At 39.5% G+C, this 21,230-nt stretch overlaps 1 protein-coding gene across 17 annotated transcripts in view; it reads right to left on the reverse strand.

Moving 5' to 3' along the window:
* Positions 1–21,230, reverse strand: part of RASGRP1 (RAS guanyl releasing protein 1) — a 996,665-nt gene that overhangs the window by 789,275 nt on the left and 186,160 nt on the right. Inside the window, exon 1 of one of the 17 annotated variants that reach the window (XM_068549067.1) lies at positions 19,730–19,818. The exons of 15 other annotated variants lie outside the window; for them this stretch is intronic. The gene's annotated coding sequence lies outside the window, so the exon portion shown is untranslated. Of the gene's footprint in view, positions 1–19,729; positions 19,819–21,230 lie in introns of those variants that run through there. One more of the 17 variants, XM_068549125.1, reaches the window with a different exon arrangement.

Raw genomic sequence — 21,230 nt, forward strand, 5'->3', positions numbered from 1 at the left:
CCAGCCTCTGGGTCCAGGCCATCTGGTCTGATGTGCAAAGAACAGTAGCAGAAATCTCTAGGCAGTGGTGAAATACAGGTGTCTGGAATGGGCATGGTCTGAGGCCATTTTTGAGGAGAGGGTTTCAACCGAATTTAAATTAGGATCCTACCAATAGCTAAGTGACCCTGGAACAGGGTCTAGCTGCTGGAAAGAGAGGCTGGAAATCACTAGCTGAGGTTCAGCTGCTTGTGTGTAAACCTGGGTTGAAAGCTGCAGCCCCAGCATAGAGCAGGCAACCTCTGAAGGTGTAGGAGAGAGGCTGAACTTGGGAGCAACCAGGGGGAAAACTCACTCCAGCCTCACTGGACTAAGAAGTCCAGCAGCAAGACTGAGACCAGGTGTCAGTCGTCAGGAGAAGAGTGTGAGTAACTTCTACGTCATGATCCTTAAACCCTCACTCCTTTTTTATAGTTTTGTTTTTCTTTATCAGAGAACTCAATTGGATGTATTCCATTATTACTACTTGACTAATTACTCCAAATGAAGACCTCCATGCCTGTTCTAACATGCATTCTCCAGTACTTCCCTCTAGGGCTTGTTTTTGTCTTTGCTTGCTTGCTTTATTCTCTAACTACAAACTAGATATTTCCTATGGGACGTTTCACCATAATTTTAAACTCAACACACCTTCTCAAGCCAAACATAATATCTTCCTTTCCCTCCTTTCCTATCACTCTCCTTCCTTCCCTTCTCCCCAACTTCTTGTTCAGTCACTGATATCTACATCCTCTCTATCACACCGTTCAAAATTTAGCTATTTTTTCTGCCACTTCCTTAGAAATCTAGAATCACAAAGATCTGCATTCATTCATTTAAATATCATATTGAATGCAAACTAGTGTCAAACTACGTTGTAGGTACTGTCAACCCTCCTTGAAATACACTTTCTCTCTGTCCATTCCTTCCTGTTTCCACTACCACACATCCAAGACATTCTAACGTATGTATTCGATTATTGCAAAAGCTTCATATAAGGCCACCATAATTCTGATTTTACTCCTTCTAATCCACTCATATTTTTAGACTAATTTTAACCTATCACTTTCATGTAGGCTCTGCATTATAATTGCCCAGTGCTTAATATTCTCCCTCTCTAGACTGTACACTCTTTAAGGGCAGGCTCACCTGTAATTGTATCCCCAGAGGCTACGTAAGGGTCTGAAATATAATAGCATCCAAGAAAATTTGCTTAATAAATTCTCAAAAGCTTTCAACAGCTCCCTACAACTGCTTGCATCAAACCTCTATGTCTCTGCTTAGCTTTCACGGTCCTTCATTGTCTGGCCAAAATTTGTCTATTTAACCCTATTTCTCATTGTTTTGCCACTTGCTTCTTCTACACACCTCAGGCTCATTTCCTCCTTGCTCTACAATGCTCGTGCTAATTTCCAACTTAACATGCTTATTATCTCCAATGTCTATTGCCTAGAATGTCCCTTTTTTCCATCACATTCAGAGGGTCTTGACTCTGCACCTAGCTGTGGCAGCTTTTCCAACTTGAGGGAGGGGTGGCTGAGGAGTGATAGTCATTTCCCTCCCTACCTCCACCAAGAAGTATTCACTGGCCCCTCTGTGCTCCCCGTGTCAGTGAAAGGACACGATCTTTCCATCCTAAGGTTATGGCAAGTGACTTCAAGTTCATCAATGATGTGAATGAAGTCAAAGGGCAGAAAGTAAAATCTATCAGAGGTCACGAAAAGGTCCTTCACTTAGCACCACTCCTGCAACACCCAAGTTCAGCGGGGTGGGTGGGGGGAAGGGAGCAAGGAAGTTCACAGAATCTCCCATTTGCCAGAGGTTAGCAAAAAGACACAAGCATCCATTTGCCTCCTGCTTCCCTAGCTGACCCACTCCTTGGGTAAAAATTGGGCATTTTGCAAACCTGATTTCTCATCCTCAATACCCTTTTAATTCTCTCTGCTTTGTTATTATCTGAAAAATAGAGAGGTTGAAACAGCCCTTCAAGAATAATAGAGCCTAAGTTTTTGAGGTGAGTGAAAAAAGCTAGAGGCAACTGATCGTTTTAAACATCCTTTACCTATGGTCCAAGGAGGCAGTAGCCACATTCTAACATCCATTCTATCCTGAATATCCCACCCCATTACCATCAACCACAAGTTCAATTTAATTTAAAATGTTAATTATATGCCTTCTCATATGCCAAACAGGGTGGGAGATTCTAGGTACAGAGAGACGAGTAAGACATGGTTGCTGGTGTCCCAAGAGCTTCAGTATCCGAACAGCCTCCGTCCATGAACTCCATCACAACAAGCCACAGTTGCCCCCTGGATCTCTCTGGTACCCACTTGTTCTCTGACCTCACTTCAAGTCCCTTTCCTAGACATCTAGATTTTCTTATGCAACCCCTACCTCATAGGTGACCTTTCACATTTTTCATTTCTCCTTTAATTCCCAAAGCTCTCTTTGACCTTGCACTCTGATTCCCCTTTGCTTCCAGCTTCTCTCACACTCATCTCTGGCTACAAAAATCCCAAGACTGGTGATGGTTTCAAATTCAAGTGTATTAAATGCCACTGAATTGTACACTTAAAAATAGTTAAAATGATAAATGTTGTGTATATTTTACCACAATAAAAAAATAATCCCAGGTCCAACCATGACCCCCAGCCCTGACCCTGGAAGCAAAGGTCAGTCACCTGTTGTGATGGAACTCAGAGTCAAGTAGAGGAAACACAATTCACACATCCATTAATTCAGCAAACATTTACTCTCCTGCATGCTAAACCCTGCACTGAGAACTAAGAATTCAGAGAAGACCATAGTACTATCTTTCTAAAGGTTTTAACGTAGCCTGGGAAATAGTCATCAAGCAAATGGGCATAGAATTAAATAATTCATCAAAACAGTGATAAATGCTATGAAGGGAAATTCAGGGTCCTATGAGAGCACATAACTGGTGGACATGAGCTAGTCTGGGGTTCCAGAAGGTTTCCCTGATACAGTAATGTTGAAGATGACACTTGAAGTATGAGTAGCCATTACCCAGGCAAAGGGGTGTGATGGGATGGTGAGGGGGTAGAACATTCTAGGTGGGGGAACCACATGAGTAAAGCAAAAGATTTCTCACAAAAGATCAACAGTAATGTGATCCCTTTGAAGGACTGCCAGAAGCCAGTGTAGGGAGTGAGGGCTGAGGCAAGACATTAGCCTGGCCACCTGACACAAGCTCCAATTGCTAGAAGCACTAAAATTAAAGGCTACGCAAGGATGTACAGAGGAAAGGGGCATGGCTTCTGAACGGGGGAAACGATGGGTTGTAAAAAAAAAAACAAAACACAAAACACAAAAAAAAACCCTGAAGAGTTAATGTTTGGAGGGAATCAGAGACTTTAGTGGCTGAAGAAGAAAGTACAGGCATTTCAGGAACAGAGCCCACCTAAGCTAAGGTACAGACATGGGGAAAGGCTGGGGGCCTTTGGCCACAGGACGTAGTCCTGTTTTGGTGAAGCACAGAGAGGATAATGCAGGAAAATGAGGCTGGATATGAAAGGTAAAAAGGAAAATTAAATAGAGGCTCATTTCAAAGTCTTGAGCCACGATGGCTGGTCCTAGAACAGTGGGTATCCCACTCACTGTCTCTCAGCCTCTCACCTGTCTCCTTCCACCACCATGGATGACCCTACAAACCAAAACACCAGCCCTTAAGCATCTGCATCAAGATGATGCCATCGCTGAGAGGGACTTGGCTCTCCAAGACCTCAAGTCATAGCGCCAGGGGAGCCCTCCCCTCTGTTAAGCAGTGTGGAAGCAGTACTAAAATGAGCCACAATGTTCAAATGATGAGAGGCTAGCGGATTTGGGATCAGCACAGCACAGACTGTAGATACCCACCAACCACACTGCTTCTTCAGGCCCCGGGTGGGATGCAGGCAGTTAAAGAGTCTGTCTGGGAAACCAGCAGGCGCTCGGTTTGGTAGGTGGAAGCATTCCCAGCAGCATCAGTTGGCCCCTGGCTTGACAGTGGAATTCTGAATAGCTTTGCCTTTTGCCATTTTGTGTTTATCTCTGGTTCCAAGAGACTCTTTTCATTGGCTGTTTTCTGTAAATACTCTCTCTGCAAGTTCAAATTACTCACTTGTCCAGATGGAGGGCCAAGTGTGAACATGCAACAATACTGTTGGCCTGTTTTTCCTGATAACAACAAAGACTGTTTCCCCAGAATAATGCTGCTGGAAGTCAGCCTGCTGGGACGCAAGCATCCCTCACACAATACTCATGTCTGTGGTAGAGACCCAGCTCCAGCTTCTTGGAGCCCCTCATCCTTAGAGGCCTGCTATAGAGTCCCTGTTCTCTCTGGCTGGGAACGACCAGGTCTGGAGGGCACTCCCACAGAAGCAGCCCCAACCCTGAACTTCAGGAAGTATCCCTGAGGACCGGGAGACTCTGTCAGTACTAAGGTCAGGGGTCAGGCCTGCATGAACATGCCGGTCTCCATTTCTGCCACCATTTATTGTGGTGTTGGAAGGAACTGTCAAGATTTTGGAGTTCAATTCCTTCATTCCACAGAGGAGGAAACTGAGAAACAGAGAGAGGAAGTGACCTGCCTACATAGAGGCAACTTGTTCTGTAGCCGATCACTTCATCACTCAAACTCCCATCTAGAAAAGTTGACCTCGACCAGGGCAATCCATTTGTAAAAATGGATTTTTTTTTATCCATGTCAATTATTAAAGATCTAACTTACATTGATCAGAGAAAGACAAATATAATATGATATCACTTATATGTGGAATTTTTTTAAAATGGTACAAATAAACTTATTTACGAAACAGAAACAGACTCACAGACATAGAAGACAAACTTATGGTTACCAAAGGGGATGGGGGCAGATAAATTAGGAGTATGGGATTAACAGATAACACACTGCTACATATAAAATAGATAGACAACGAGGACCTACTTATAGCACAGCGAACTATATTCAGTAACTTGTAATAACCTATAATGGAAAAGAATCTGCAAAAGAATATACATATGTATAACTGAATCACTTTGTTGTACACCTGAAACAAACACAACACTGTAAATCAACTATACTTCAATTAAAAAATTAACTAAAGATCTAACATTCTTTTACAGAGAAACAAAAAATCTTATAGTAAGATCTCTTTGGTTAGTCTTCTAAAATTAAAGTTGTGGAGAAATTATATTAGAAGCATTTTCCAATTTCAGAACATAGGCTGAAAAGTACAGTTTCTTTTGTAATGATTGAATGACCTCAAGTATTAAAAAACAAAATAGAATAGTTTTCCTGAGCCATCTAGAGACTGGGCTTTTTGCTTGCTCTTTGGGGGTGAAATTTTACCCAGAAACTGTATTCACAGTCCAGTGACTTTGGGCAAGAGTGATGATGTCAGAGACCCAAACATCACCGTCTCCTCTCCATCACTACACCCTTCCCCCTTCCCCCAGCTTCCCAGTAGAGTATTATCATGATTATTATTATGACTATGGAAGTGTAGGTCATTGCCAAGTCAAGTAGCATGTTATGATTGTGTTTTTGTTTCTTGGACTTTTCCCCCCATTGTTGACTTTTTTTTCCCCTCTTTGGTTATTTAAATCACCAGCTAAGCAAGACTTTCCACATCCTGAAATAGCTCCATAAAATGCCTCTCAATTCAGCCACTTGAAAAAACAGATAACCTACCAACTCCATTTTTCCCCTAGAAGCATCCCTTAGGGAGCATTTTAGATCATACTTTGTAATGGCTTAAATTCCTCTCAGGTAAGAAAGATAAGGACCTGTAAACCTCTCTCCCAGGTCTTGCATCAGAAGCCTGCTTTTTAGAAAACCAACGGTGTGATGTTCAAGTTCTAGGGATATTTCTTCTCCAGCCTTCTAGAAAAATAATGTTGGAAGAAGCAAAGCTTCTCTATTGACTTAGAGCTCATTTAGCCTCAGACCACATGGAGTTCCCTGATTCCCCAGGGGTAGCAGAGAGTGTGAAGTCTTCATGTCTAAAGGAATCGGGCCTCTGCTACCTGTCAGCTGTCACAGAGGGCACGTCTCTGAGCGTCCTTGTCCTCAGTCTGTGCAATGAAGGCAATAACGCCTATAAGATAATGTTAAATTACCTAGTGGAGATCCAGATACACAACTGATATTGAGTTGAAAAGCATGAACTTATTTCTCCTGATTCAGGTTTCTGGCAAGACAGGCCTGAGATGCCTTAACATTCATGCAGCCCTCTTGAGAAAATGTATTCAGACTCCTCAGATATATGGAATTTGCCACGCTTCTGAAATCTCATCTTCTAAGAAGTATCCGGCAGCAAGCACAATGGTCTTCGGTGCCAGGGTTAGTTAGTTAGATGGCTCTGCCAAAGCCTTACCCGTAGGAGATTCAAATAGGTAAAATTGTTTCCTTGAGTCATTTATCCAAGAATATACACCTGAGGCAAAGAGAAAAACAACTATCCGATCTTATTTATCATGAATTTCCATCAATATGAAACAACCACCCATGGATGGGATAAATACATGTGGAATTTAATTTGTAATGCCAAAAAAGAGACCAAGATTATCTTTAGTCACCTAGTCAGCCTTTCATCCATTATTTCCATCTTTAAGATGTGAAATGTAAGCCCAAGTTCAAAGTGACTATGCCTCCCTTGAATTACTTCTGACACTCAAAACCTCTGTTTCTGAGTCTATTACTGGGTCTCAAATGGAAAAGTTGAGGTTATGGAGCTAAAAGTTTCAAATGAAATGAGGCTCTAATTCCCAAAGAAACCTGTTGAGGTAAAAACATGCAATACGCTCTTCTTACATTACATTCTGAGCCATTTTCCTGCAACTACAGGAACAAGCCACAGAAAAGCCAAGCCAAGTCCAAACTCACTGCTCTGTGTTTGGCCAGGGAAATCATTCTGCTTCTGGTTGGAGGGGGTGTGACAGGATGTCAAACCAATTCACTCAGCACTAAAAGAAACTATCTTAAATGGAACTCAGAAAAGCCTCCCTAAAATCTGTTATGTTGAAATGATTAATGCAGCAATGATTTTTAACGCATAAGGTCACCAAACCTCTCGGCCCTCTGAAAAAGTTGTGACTAGAAAAAAGAAAACAAAAACATCACTTACTATAGGTTGCTATAAACCTCCAGCAGAGAATTTAGATATGGTAATTTTCTATAAACCTGGCCTCTAGCACTGTTTTGTTAACATAGTTGTAATAGGAAATTGGACAAAATGCAGAATCATAAATAGCATTTCATGTGGCAGGCAATCAGACACATGACACAGTGGAAGAATGCTGAACTTGACTTCAAGCCCTGCTTGGCCATTTCCTAGCTCTGTCACCTTGGGCAAGTACAATACTTCAATATGTCTGTGCTTCAGTCTCTTTGCTTGTGAAACAATGATATCTCCCCCACACAGACGTGTCAAAGATGTAACTAGATGCTGTAAGTGAAAACCATTTGTGAGATGAAAAAGCTTGATCCTAATATAAATATTATCATGTTAACTGAGTCCAAAATGAGTATATTCCTTAGCTGGCACACACTCTATTTTCTATTAGAGATGGCATGAGTTAGGAAGATGAACGTTTAGATACGTGTTTATCTCTTAAGTTTTTGTGAGGCTCCTCAGATGATTCTTGCTGCATCCCTGCATGACAAGCACCCTAGGCAGCCAAAGTAAGGTCTTGGGATCTAACTGAGAGAAGTTAGTTGATCTTGGTTGACCTTGCAATATGCTGTCCTTTAATCCTGTGTAATCATATTACACAACCACAACCAACCTTACTTCTCTTCATAGCCCAGCCTTGCTGCTTAGAAAAGAGTCATGTCTTTGTATACATTTTACACTCTATACTATGCCTGGTACATGGTGAACTATCTTCATTTTACATCTTATATCTGTGCTTTGATGATGACCAGGCAATTTTTCCTCTCACCTAGTTCAGTTTCCTGATTTTTAACTGAACTCTCAAGAATAACCTGTTTTTGTCTCTTTCTCTTGGTCTTTTGGTCTCCCTATTTCTTTGTCTCTGTTACTTTGTCCCTCTGTATCTCTTTCATGTGAACATACACACATGTGCACATATGCTACAGTGTCCTAATGTAGATTCTATGTTTTTCATGTAAGATTTTTCAGTAAGCATCTGCTGAGCCCCAATATACAACGTGACACTCTTCAGTTCTTTTCAGTAAGCATCTGCTGAGCCCCAATGTACAACGTGACACTCTTCAGTTCTTTTCAGTAAGCATCTGCTGAGCCCCAATGTACAACGTGACACTCTTCAGTTCTCCCCAGGCACGTTTCTACAGCAGGCTCTGGATTATTTTGATTGTTGTGTTATCTGTATACAGACATGACAAAAGAAATTACTCACTCCTGGAAAGAGATGCCAAACCTCTAATTTAAAAATACCAAATGAGTAAGTCCCAAAGTATTATTTCTCCTCCACACCCAGAACATTTTAATTACCCTGAAATAAACAAAGAGCCTTGGCAAGGCTAACCAAATCATTTATTCAAAATTCTCCCTCTCCTGTATGCTAAGGATTTCTATCTGCCCTAAAGTTGTTCATGACTTGAGCCTTTGTTTACTCTACCCCTGCTGTGGTAAAGAACCCATTAAAAAGAGGAAGAAATCTTTGCACCCATCAGTAGTCCTAAATTTGCATGAGGGTTAAAGTGAGCACAGAAGTGATCAATAACCCATCTCTTTCTTTAACTGCATTGACTGGACCAAAATGGTCAGACTTTCTGTCTCTAGCTACATATTTAGTTGTGATAAGGAGCAAAGAAAAGCAAAGAGCTTTAAGGACTAGAGTGTTACTCTCCCCACTGAGCAATCTGTGCTATTTAGTGTTGCAGTCTAACAAGAAAAACACACTTCCCTGGCCAGAGGAGGCAGATGACAGCAAGGAGGAACAAGGGGCTGAAAACATTTCATATACAGTTGCAAGTAAGAAAGACCTATAGATGAAATGGTTCCCAAGCAGGCATCCAACCTAACTCCAAACTACTAGTTGCAAACAAGACTTTCATCTCCCCAAGGAGTGATGAGACAGTTGACTCACTGTTGAGCCACTGCTGCTCAGAAGCAACTGAATACTGTGGAATGTTTACCGGTCAGACAAATAAAACTAAGGACTTAATCTCTCTGAGCCATCCACAATCCTCTTTAATGTGCCAATGCCCTGAGATTAAACAGAATTTTCCCAGTCCAATTAAACAGGGTCAGGGGACAATCAGAAATCTGGGCCGTTCGTAGTTTTCATCAACGAATAATGAATAGTTTAAAGTCTCATTTACAAAGACAAAAGGATTTCAACTAAAGGATTAATATCTTTGATTCTGGAAAATGTTCAGGTTATCTCTCGTAATATTTCTTCTTTGCTGTTCTTTTTATTCTCTAGTTCTGGAACTCTTAAGACATTTTTTTGGAGCTTTCCTCTATGTCTCTCAACTTCTCTTTTCATATGTTAAACCTCTTCATCTGCCTTCCAGGTCATTCCTTCAGTTTTATCATCGAACTCTTAACTTTCTCTTCAACCATGTTTACCAGAACTGGGACAATGGTGAAGCAAGCATGGTGCCCACAGTGCACAATTTAAGGAGGCACTCACTTGTAGTCTCATGTTTGTACCTGACAGTGAGTGCCTCCTTAAATTATGCATCCTGGGTGTCTCCCTTGCCTCATCCTAGTCTTGACCCAGATGACTATAGTTTACCTTATCAGCTACAATTTTTATTTCAATGAATACACTATTTCCAAGGTTTCTAGATGAATCTTTTTAATACCTGACTGTTTTTATTAATAATCCTTCATTCTCATTTTCTTTGACATACTTGATGATTCCAAAGTACTTATTTTAACATATTTTCATATTGCACCATTATTTCTAGTTCCTCACTGTAAAATCTATAGATAAATTTATTAGATTTCTGGCTCCTTATGTGTAGAGTCTGTAGATTATTGGGTCTGCTAACTAGTCTCATGACAAAAAATATCCTTTTGTATTTGTCCATTTGTCTGAAAGCTTATCTTGCTTGGGAGATTTTTTTTCTGGTTGACTCCCTTCCCTTTCAAGTGGTTTTATGGTTGGTTATCTCACCCTGGCACTCCAGATGTGCATCACCAAGCCAAAATGTATCTCATTCCCAGCCACTACCAGTAGTGTCACACTGACACCATGGCTACGTGCAGCAGGTCTGGTCCCCATTCTAACCCAGATGTCTCTTCTCCATACCAGAACCACAGGAAAGCAGGATCCAATGATGGGTAGTTAGTGGAATTTTTTCACATCTACTGACTGTCAGATGCTGTAAACACTGATCTCAGCTTCATCTGTGAAGCCCAGCTCAAGTTTCTGCCTTTTTTGGGATGAGCAATGCCTTCATTACCAAATGGTCTTTGAAGCTCAGCCTCCACTGTTTGTATATAGTATCTGTTGCCTATGAGCCAATTGCCTTTGGCCTCTTTTCCCCACCATAGGTTTCTGTTAGTTCCAGATCATTGGATCTTAGCCTCTTTTTTTGAGTGTGACTATGTTCACAGACAGAAAAAAATTAAACATAAGTCTTTTGGGTTTTTCCCTTCTCTTTTTTAAAAATGAGAAACAGGGTAAAAACAGGGGTTAAAGCAGCTATATCAACATGACAAGGAAAAATATAATTTATCACCAGTGCTAACTTTCAACTACTCATTGTAAGAGAGTAGTTGAGTCCCAGTAAAGTGTTCCTTGTGCAGTTACAATCATAGACATGAGGTCAGTGCCACCCAGACTCAGTCTACATACACGTACGTATTTTATCATCCTTCTCTAAGGGCCAACGAGATTATGTATGTGCTCATTTTACCATCTTGAGGAGAACTCTAAGGCAAATTTCAATGTACAGATTTTATCACAGGGAAAATCTAAACTCTAGTTTGAAAGTTCTAGACCAGTTTTGGTCTTAAAAGTAAAGCCCTGCCTTTTTCATAGAAGCCTAGTGTAAGCCTTGAGATCCTTTCTAAATTTGGACTTTCAGTGGAATTCAGGACATACCTGTAACCCTCTCCACCACCACTCCCCCTTCCCCATGTGATTTACAGTTTTTTTTTTTCATTTTTCCCTCTGATTTACTCACTGGTGATAATGAAGTATAATGGCCCACAGAGCTAAGCAATGTTTGACTTATGCAATCTACCTTGTCAATGCCACAATATGCCTATGTCAATTTCCTGCTCTTGCTATCAGTCATCAATTTTTGTATGAAAACCATTGTAAAAATTAGTAGCTTATCTAACAAAACTTGTACAGGCTCCATAAACTAAAATTTATAAAATTCTGATGAAAGTCAGCCCTCCATATCAGTTCCACATCCACAGATTCAACAAACTGCAGATTGAAAAAACAATCCAGAAAATTCAAAAAGCAAAAATTGAATTTGCCGCATACCAGCAACTATTTACATAGCGTTTGCATTGTATTTACAACTATTTAAATAGCATTTACATTGTATGAGGTATTATAAGTAATCTAGTGATTACTTATTTAAAATAAACGGGAGGATGTGTACAGGTTATATGCAAATACTATACCATTTTATATAAAGGACTTGAGCATCTACAGATTTTGGTATCTGCAGGAGTCCTGGAATCAATCCCCTGTGGATACAGAGGGACTACAGTACTGTGATCATGGGTTGGAAGACTCATTGTAGTAAAGAGGTCAATTCTCCCCAAATTGTTCCATAGATTTAAAGCAATTCCTATCCAACTCCCAGCAAGAATTTTTGTAGGCATAGAAAAACTTATTCTAAAATTTGTATGGGAAGGAAAAGGAACTAGAATGGTTAAACCAATTTTGGAAAAAAAAAAAAAAAGAATTAAGTGGGAGAAATATTTTACCTCATATTAAGACTTACCATATAGCTATAGTCACCTTAATAATAATAATAGTCACATAACTTAATAATAATTGTGTGGTATTGGTGAATTAAAAGACACAGATCAAAGAACAATATAGAGAACCAAGAAATTTGATTGATTTCATTTACAGTGATTTGGTTGATTTTTTTACAATGGTGCAAAAGCAGTTCAATGGAGGCCAGATAGTTTTTCCAATGAACTGTGTTGGGACAAGTGTAAACTAAAAATGAACCTCAACCTAAACCTCATACCAAATGTAAAAATTAATTCAAAATGGACTACAGATTTAAATGTAAAACATAAAACTACATGACCTTTTGAGGAAAACAATAAAATCTTCAGGACCTATGGCTAGGTGAGGAATTCTTAGATATGACACCAAAAGCACAATACATAAAAGAAAAATTAATAAATTGGACATTATCAACTTTATTTTATTTTTTTGAATTGACGTTATCAACTTTAAAAACATTGTACTACAAAAGATTCTGCTAAGAGAATGGAAAGATAAGCTAAATACTGGGAGAAAGTATTTGCAAACCAAAGTTCCATCAAAGAACAAGTTTCTAGAACAAACTTGGTACATCCATACAATGAACTACTACTCACGAGTAAAAAAGAATGAACTCCTGACTCATACAGCAGCTTGGACGGACCTCAAAAGTATACACATACTGTATGATTCAATTAACATAACATTCTTGAAATGACAGAACAATAGAAATGATAAACCATGAGTGGTTGCAAGGGGACAAAGACAGGAGTATGGTGGGGGTAGATGCCAATACAAAGAGGGAGCAGGAAGAAGTGCTTTTGTGGAGATGGTGGTGGTTACACAAACCTTTATGTGGAAAAAAACTGCATAGAACTACACACACACACACACACACACACACACACACACACATACATGCAGATTTAAAAAAAAAAACATGCTGAAAACTAAGTTTACTCTAGTTAACAGTAATGTACTTCTGTCGATTTCCTGCTTTTGATATTATACTACAACTATATAAGATGCTACCATTAGGGAAAGCTGGGTGAAGAGTACACCTGATTTTACTATATTTTCAGTTTTTTCAAGTCAAAATAAAACGTTTAAAACAACTGTGGCTTAAAGCAACGATCATTTATCTAGCACACCATTATTATCAGTTGGCAATTCTGGCTGCAGTCAACAGAGCAGTTCTTCAGCCAGTCTCCGCTCTGATAACTCTTGTCTTTGCAGTCAGCTCCAGTCAGTTAGGTGTCTCTGCTTCTGGGGCTTGGCTGGCTGGAGTGATGAAGGCCACTAGGCCACATGTCTCTCCTGTTCAGCAGGCCAGCCCTGCCACCATGTAGGTGGCAGTTACAGGGTTACAAAAGCAGCAAGAGAGTAAGGTCCAATGCACAAGCTCATCATAAGTCTCTGTTTATATCAAGTTGATAAGAGTCCTACTCTGCAAAACCTAAATTCCAAGGGTGAGGAAATAGACTCCAGCTATGGTGGGAGGAGGTGCAAAATGTTGTGGCTATTGTTTCTCATTCTACCACAGCCACAGTGTACTTCTGAGTAGTGGAGAAAGAAACTAACTTGGAAGTTCAAGGCTTCATTTCTCCAATCTGCTAGTGACCATTTCTCATACATTCCCAATCCTGAATGACAGTAAGTACGTGGAGAAAAGGAAGGAATAGAAATGTTTTCTTAAAGCATGCACAAGATGGTAGCAGAAAATTTCCTATCCTCAAGGACTTATTCCAGAGACTCAAAAGGTCCAAAGACTAAAACTGTCTAGGTCAGGCCTAATGAAAATGAGGATGTGGAAGAGTGAGAGGTTAAACAAAAAGCTCCTTGAGGGATGGGACTACAGCTGACATTTCTTGGTATCCCTCACAGGCCCTAAACAGACAGTTCATGCTCATTCATTATGGTTATTAAATCTGAGAAACACCACCACAGTCCTGGCCTGATTATCACTGCCCCTCTACCAGGTTAACTAGCACATGGCATTGGTGAGGGGTAGGTAGGTTGGAGATTAGGGATCTTTTCCAGACTGGGAATGCTGTTTGGGTTTTTCCTACTTTAAATTTCTCTAATATATAATTTCAGATTAGTTGCAAGAATAATTACTAGGCTTAGGCAAATTGAGAAAGTGAAAGACCTGACCTAAAGTTTGCTCAGACCTCTCCAACTCAAGCCCAGAACCTAGAGATCTAGCAAGATGCTGACCTGACAGCCAATAAGCCCTGGCTGTACTGAGGACCATTTGCTCTTCGGTTTTTAGGTTTGCCAGAACTCAAAGTACAACTCAGGTGATATGAAACAAATTCTCAGTCCTACTAGGACCCCCCAGGTAGAGGAAGATTTCTGGTTGTGATGCACTCTTGTCAAACTAATTCCCTTTTCCCTGGTAATGGTGTAAATGTTTGCACCCAAGTAAAAGACAGTTTCATTCACTGGATAGTAAGTTAGCCCAAGACTCTTCAAGGAAAAGCTTAACTTCCAAGACACAAATGCCTCTTCCCCAGAGTGGCAAAAATTCCAAGGATTTTCTGAGACTACAGAGTAAGGACCACACTGAAAACAAGCAAACGAAAAAAGAAGCAACAAAAAAGGTTCTCCTCTCAGGGGAGGATACTATTCCAAGCAGCCCCATCTGCAGTGCAGTCTCTTGGGCTTCCAGACATTACAGGATAAATGAGACTAATATAACGTGTGTGTGGATGCCTTTCTAGTGAACTGCACATCAGGCAGGGCCAATGCTTAAATGAAAGGCAGGGATCTACTAAGGGAATAATACTCTACAAAGACAATTCCATGCCTCGAGATGTAGTATTTCATCCAAGGAATGAAAATAGTGCATATGAAGTCCTCTGGAATATGGAACTGATCTAAAAGACTTCATTATAATATCCAGATCCTCAGTATTTATCAAAAGTATGCCTGTTTCTAGGCCACTGCCTATTGCATCATTCGAAGTATCTTATTGCTAACATAAGGCTTATACCATTATCATCATAAAAGCATAATTTAATAATAATAATAATAAATCTCACATAGGATTGAAGTTTTACAGCTTGTCTAGCATTTCTTATGCAATATTTTATTTGATATCACCCAACAACCCAGTTAAATAGTTAGGACACTATTATCAGCTGCATTTTACAAATGAATAAACTGAGGCTCAAAAGCTGAAGGTCACCTACCTGACAATGACAGAGTCTGATCTACTGATTATAGATTCAGTGCCCCCCTTCTCTTGTCTCCCACCATGGTAGAATTCCACAAAGGGGGAAATGCATTGAAGAGCTATCTCAGGTACTGAAAAGGATGGCTACTATTCAAAATTGAGAGTCAGAGACCATAGGAGCCAGCCTGAAGCGGCTTCCATGGGCCAAAGTGAGCACAATTTGAGCACTGAAATAAACAAGGACAGTAATGGATTAAGACTCAATGACTAAAATTAGAATCCATGAGTCCATACTAATATAAATAAAATGGATAAACGAGGATGAAGAGAAAGTTCCTCCTGACAGTAGAATTCCAAGTAAAAACTCTGTAGTTTTAACAGGGATGACACTGTTGAAACAGCATTAATGGATGCTAAAACTAAGGCAGTCCTTCTTCTTAGGAAAAAAGTACTGAAATATTTAGGGGAAAAGTGTGCAATGTCTCCAACTCATTTGCCAATGGCACAGAAAAATAAGAGAGCAAGCACTGGGTGGGGGGCAAAAAGTTCTTAGATATTACAATGGTTATAAACAGGTGCACAGTTTGTTTACCTGTAGTCCTAAATTTTCATGGGGTAAATGATTAGAAAAAAATGTCTAAAATGTCTCCTGAAGGAATAGATAATGAAAAAAACAAAAGTTGAGAAAGAGAAAGAGAGAGAGAGGTGGGAGGAAGGAAAGCAAAATCAAATTGGATCCATGTAAAGAAGGATATATGAGTCCCCTTTAAGTTTGAAATTTTTCAAATTAAAAAGTTGCAAGAATAAAAAACATATATATTTAGAGGCAAAGCGTCAACAAAAGTAGGAATGACACTCTAGCCGAAGGAAAGATCCATGTAGACAGTCCTATGAATGATTTTCATTGTTGCTTCCCTAGAATACTCTGCATAATGCCATTCATGTAGGCACCTAATCCACCTCCTACGGTCTTGTGACTATTTTATGTATGGCACTCTTGTCTTCTCCCTGCCTGAGGACAGCAGTGGCTCAGTAGGAACGTTCACTTTTTAAGGAGAGCATTTTATGTGGAAGAAGGTAACATGTTCTAGCTTTATGAAGGACAGAACAAAACAAAGGTTTTGAATAACAGCAGGAACTAGGTTAGAATGCAAAAAAGGGCTTTGAAAATAAAATAGTTGGGAATATAAGTTACTGAGTTGGTTGTGGAATATTCTCTCACAAAGACCTTTAAAAGATGAATAATATTTAAGAATATTATCAGGCACACATCTGTTAAAGGACAGTTCAAGGGTGTCTTAGTCCATTTGGGCTGCTATAACAAAACACCATAGACTGGGGTGGGGGGGATGGTGGTTAAAACAACAGAAATTTACTCCTCACAGTTCTGGAACCTGGGAAGGCCAAGATCAATGTGCCAACCAATTCAATGTCTAGTGAGGGCCCATCTCCTAGTTCATATATGGTGCCTTTTTGCTGTGTCCTCACATGGTGGAAGCCTGCCCTCTGGGTGTCAGTTATAATGACACCAACGCCTCATTACCTAATCACCTCCTAAAGGCCCCACCTCCCAACACCATCATTTTAGGAATCAGTATAAATGTGGGGGGACACATTCAGACCATAGCAAAGAGCAAGGAAATGTATTAGAAGAGTCTTTCATTCATTTATTGATGCTCTCAGGGTGCTCTCGAAGCTGAGTAAAACATGTTCTCTGCCTTTAATGAACTTGCCAACTAGTAGAAAGATTATTTTAGGATTTTCTTTCCGTATTATAATAGAACCATATCACCTTATTTCACATTCTCAGAGTCTCTACAACTTTTTCCTAACATGTTATTATCATCCTAATTGTTGTCATTATAATTAATACATCTGTATTTCTATCCTATTACCATTGTCACTATACAGCTACCTTTGCATAATATTTTCTAGCCACCAATGACAGCACAACACAAAAACAGGTTAAAAAAACTGCATTCTACAGCCTTGCAACCAGGTATGCTGTGATGGCAAACCACTCCCTCCGGGACCACACAAAAGTCAGATTACTGGGATCTCCTGAGGCTCTGCTTGCAGGCCCCAAGTGCAAAACTGACTCTGTTGCTCCCATTTCCTGGCCATTGGATTCCCTCACTTGATTAATTAACTCAAAATTGCCTCTCAACGGCAATCCAGACTTCTGTTTCCAATTTCCTTCTCTGCTGAAAAGTAAATAGGTCTGACCACATTTTCAAGCCCCTGTGCATGGGTCTTTTGTACTCATAGCAAACCAGTATCCAATGGAAGGAGCCTGGGCCAGTGCCAGGTTGGGTATTTGATTTCTTTGTTGTCTTTCAGTAAAACCTAGCTAACCACAATCCCTTTCCACCATTCCTCTGCAATGTGCTTGAACTACAGCCAAGAGCCCATCCTACAAAATGCATAAGAAGAAAAAAAAAAAAAAAAAAAGCAGGAAATAAATAAAGCAGCAGCTATGGAAAAAATTAGGGCTTGTGAATATTGCCCCATACATCACATTTTCTTTTTACATCTTTCTTTACAGAAACCTCTAGACCCTGAATGCACAGTCATATTCAGGAATGACCCCAAGGACTTCCCATTCTCTCCTCCCACCCAAGAAGATTATAGGATTATAAACATGAGGCAAATTCCTGTGCTCCCGTTCCTAGGGCCTATGCCCTGGCTTCTGGCTTTGTGGACAGGGGACTAAGGTGGCAAATGCCTAAGAGGTTTGAATTACTATCCAAAGAGAAGCATATGGCTTTAGCAGGCCTGTGCCAACACATGATTTGTGTCAGCTCCATGCCACTCACTTTCTCCCACACCAGGGAAAAAAAACATTAAAAATGGGTCTCTGCTCACTCAAGAGGTAAATTTTACAGGATGAGAGGCTTCCCATATGGAAAGGATAATGGTACCAGGCCAGAGCGTGTACAGTGAAGGGGTCAGGGTGTTTCACAGCTTCTTTTCCAACGGGTTCCACACGAAGTTAGGCTAACATGACTCATATGTATGGGTTTCTGATCTTTCCTGATCATTAGGAAATGATGAACTTGAAACACCTGGAGGAGTGAATGAATAACATGTCTTACAGACTCTTTCCATCTAATACCAATTCTGTTAGCCATTCATTAAGGAAAGTGGGTATATTGGAGTTCCCCTAATGAGATCTCCAAATTGAGCAGTATACATTATTAAGATCTCTGGTTTTAAATGAATGCTGGAGCGGGTGTGGAGAAAAGGGAACCCTCCTACACTGTTGATGGGAGTGCAAATTGGTGCAGCCACTATGGAGAACAGTATGGAGGTTCCTTAAAAAACTAAAAATAGAACTACCATATGACCCAGCAATCCCACTCCTAGGCATATACCTGGAGAAAACCATAATTCAAAAAGATACCTACACCCCAATGTTCATTGCAGCACTATTTACAATAGCCAGGATATGGAAGCAACCTAAATGCCTATCAACAGAGGAATGGATAAAGATGTGATACATATATACAATGGAATACTGCTCAGTCATAAAAAAGAACAAAATAATGCCATTTGCAGCAACATGCATGGACCTAGAGATTGTCATACTGAGTGAAGTAAGTCAGACACAGAAAGACAAATATCATACAATATCGTGTATATGAGGAATCTAAAAATATGGGTATAAATGAACTTATTTACAAATCAGAAGTAGAGTCACGGATGTAGAAAACAAACTTATGGTCACCAGGGGATGGGGGGAGGGATAAATTGGGAAATTGGGACTGACATATACACACTACTATATATAAAACAGATAACTAAGAAGAACCTGCTGTATAGCAGGGGGAACTCTACTCAATACTCTGTAATGGCCTATATGGGAAAAGAATCTGAAAAAGAATGACATGTATAACTGAACCATTTTGCTGTACACCTGAAACTAACAGAACATTGTAAATCAACTCTACACCAATAAAAATTAAATATATATATATAGAAAATTTCTCTGGTTTTAGATAAGGGAACCATATATAAACTAGGTTCTCTCCTGGTTTATGCTTGCTATCCCAGCATAATTATAAGTAGCTCTTCCTTTCACTCTCAAAACTACCCCAGTTTAGGTGATAAATTATGGTCACCCTAGTTTTAAATATCTGATGAGCAGAAGGTAGGTTGACATACTACTGTGCAAGTTCAGAAGCTCAAATATCTTTTCACTTGAAATGCAACACACCTTCACGACCAATATCTAATTTGATGACCATTAAAGGATTTGGAGAGACTAAAGTCACTAGAGGATCACTTCCATGACACTTTGCGAAGCACAGCTCCGTGGCTTATGGGACACTGTGTCCTCATCTCTAGCACAGCCCCATCATATCACAAGCATTTACTGAATGAATTAGTTGGTTATTGACAGATATGACATGAGACACAGCTCTCCCTTCTTGGATCACTGGTATTATGACCACAGTGTAAGGTAAATTATTACATGATAAATTCATGGCTTAGATGTTCTCCTCCTTTCTTACCCATTTCTTACAAAAAGGTATTAAGAAATGTACAGCCAATTCATAACTGCCTTTTCTAGCACATCTACTGGTGTCTACCAAAGATCCTCATCCTTCAGAATTCAGTCCAACTCACCAAACTTAGATGTTGAGCCTCCAGGATGTCACAGTGATCCAGCTCAGAGTGTTATTTCCCAACAGAGCCAAAGCTATTTTTCACTCTGCCAAACCCTCAATATTTCCAACATGGAATATACATAATGCAGGAAATTCCAGTTCTAGGACTCAGACATGAATGGTCCCAGCTATTACTGTTAAATTGCATGTGTCAAGAAGTATGTTTTTCCTTTTGGAGGTAAACATTACAGAATGTACACTGTGGTTCCCAGAGGCAATGAAAGTGTACTATGTTATTAGATTTCGAAAGTGGGTAGTAAATCTAAAAGCAGTCAATTTAAGAAGACTACTTTTATTTCTGATCTTGCATGTAATTTAGAATTGTATGAGAGATTACTGTGCTCATAATTTAGGACACACTGAAGAAAGTTTGTGGATTACCACTTTTGGACAACTCGTTTAAGGAGGGCTCAAGTTGAATTAAGTTTGATATTTAGGGCTTGTATAAAAAAATGAGTGAATATCACTCTGTGTTATCTTGAAACAGTCCTAAAGTTATCAGGATTATCCATATGATTTCTATCTTTAGCCATTCTATTACCATGGCACCTTCAAGCCTGTCTCTGTGAAAACGCAACTATATTTCAAGTAGCCAATAATATTATTAATGAAAATGAAATTATCTTGCAAGTAGCCAACAATATCATTTAAAAATTTTCTTGATTAGAGATGAGTCATTCCAAGTTAAAGAGAACATTTTTTGATAAAGCAAATGGAGTGCTAGAAGAACTCCTTTGAAAACTGTCTCATTTGTCTTTTTTTCCCTTAATGCCTTGTATATAGTAAAGGCTAAATATATATTACATTGAACTGAAATTGATATGGGGTCTTTCTTACACTGACCAAGTTGACTGAGAGAGAGAGAGAGAGCGAGAGTTTGGTTTTTGTTTGCTTTGTTTCATCACCATTTAAGAGATGATACATTTTACAGTTGCCTTTTCTATTGACTTTAGAGACCAGAGTAAATAAAAGGATTTTTTTTAAGCAACTTTCATTTTAATAGCTTAAGTAAACATGATAATTTTCTTTGGGGATTGCCTTCCGTTTTTTCAGTAGAGATAGGTTTTGCTATTTGACTTTGGAACAGGTAGAACATCCAATCCCAACTCTTTTTAACTATAGGAAGTATTTATTGAAAGTCTAACAAACACTGCATGGCACTAGATTAGGTTCAGTGGTAGATACACAAAAAAGAGACAAGCCATACCCTCAACCTTATATATATTGGAAAGGATTTACACGTGCATGCATACCTGAAGTGTGTCAATTATATTTTAATAAGAGAGAGCTTTTAAAAACTAGGAAAATTAAAAATAAGAAAGGAATAATTTCACTGAGGGGTACTGAGAGAAGTGTCAGTTTTGGAGTTAGCTCTTGAAAAATGAGTTCAATTTTTTAGCAGAATTTCAAGAGGAGGGAACACCATGAGCAAAGGCAGAGAAGTACAACAGCTGGTTGTA

This window comes from Eschrichtius robustus, chromosome 1 (genome assembly GCF_028021215.1).
Source record: "Eschrichtius robustus isolate mEscRob2 chromosome 1, mEscRob2.pri, whole genome shotgun sequence".
Classification (NCBI taxonomy): Eukaryota; Metazoa; Chordata; class Mammalia; order Artiodactyla; family Eschrichtiidae; genus Eschrichtius; species Eschrichtius robustus.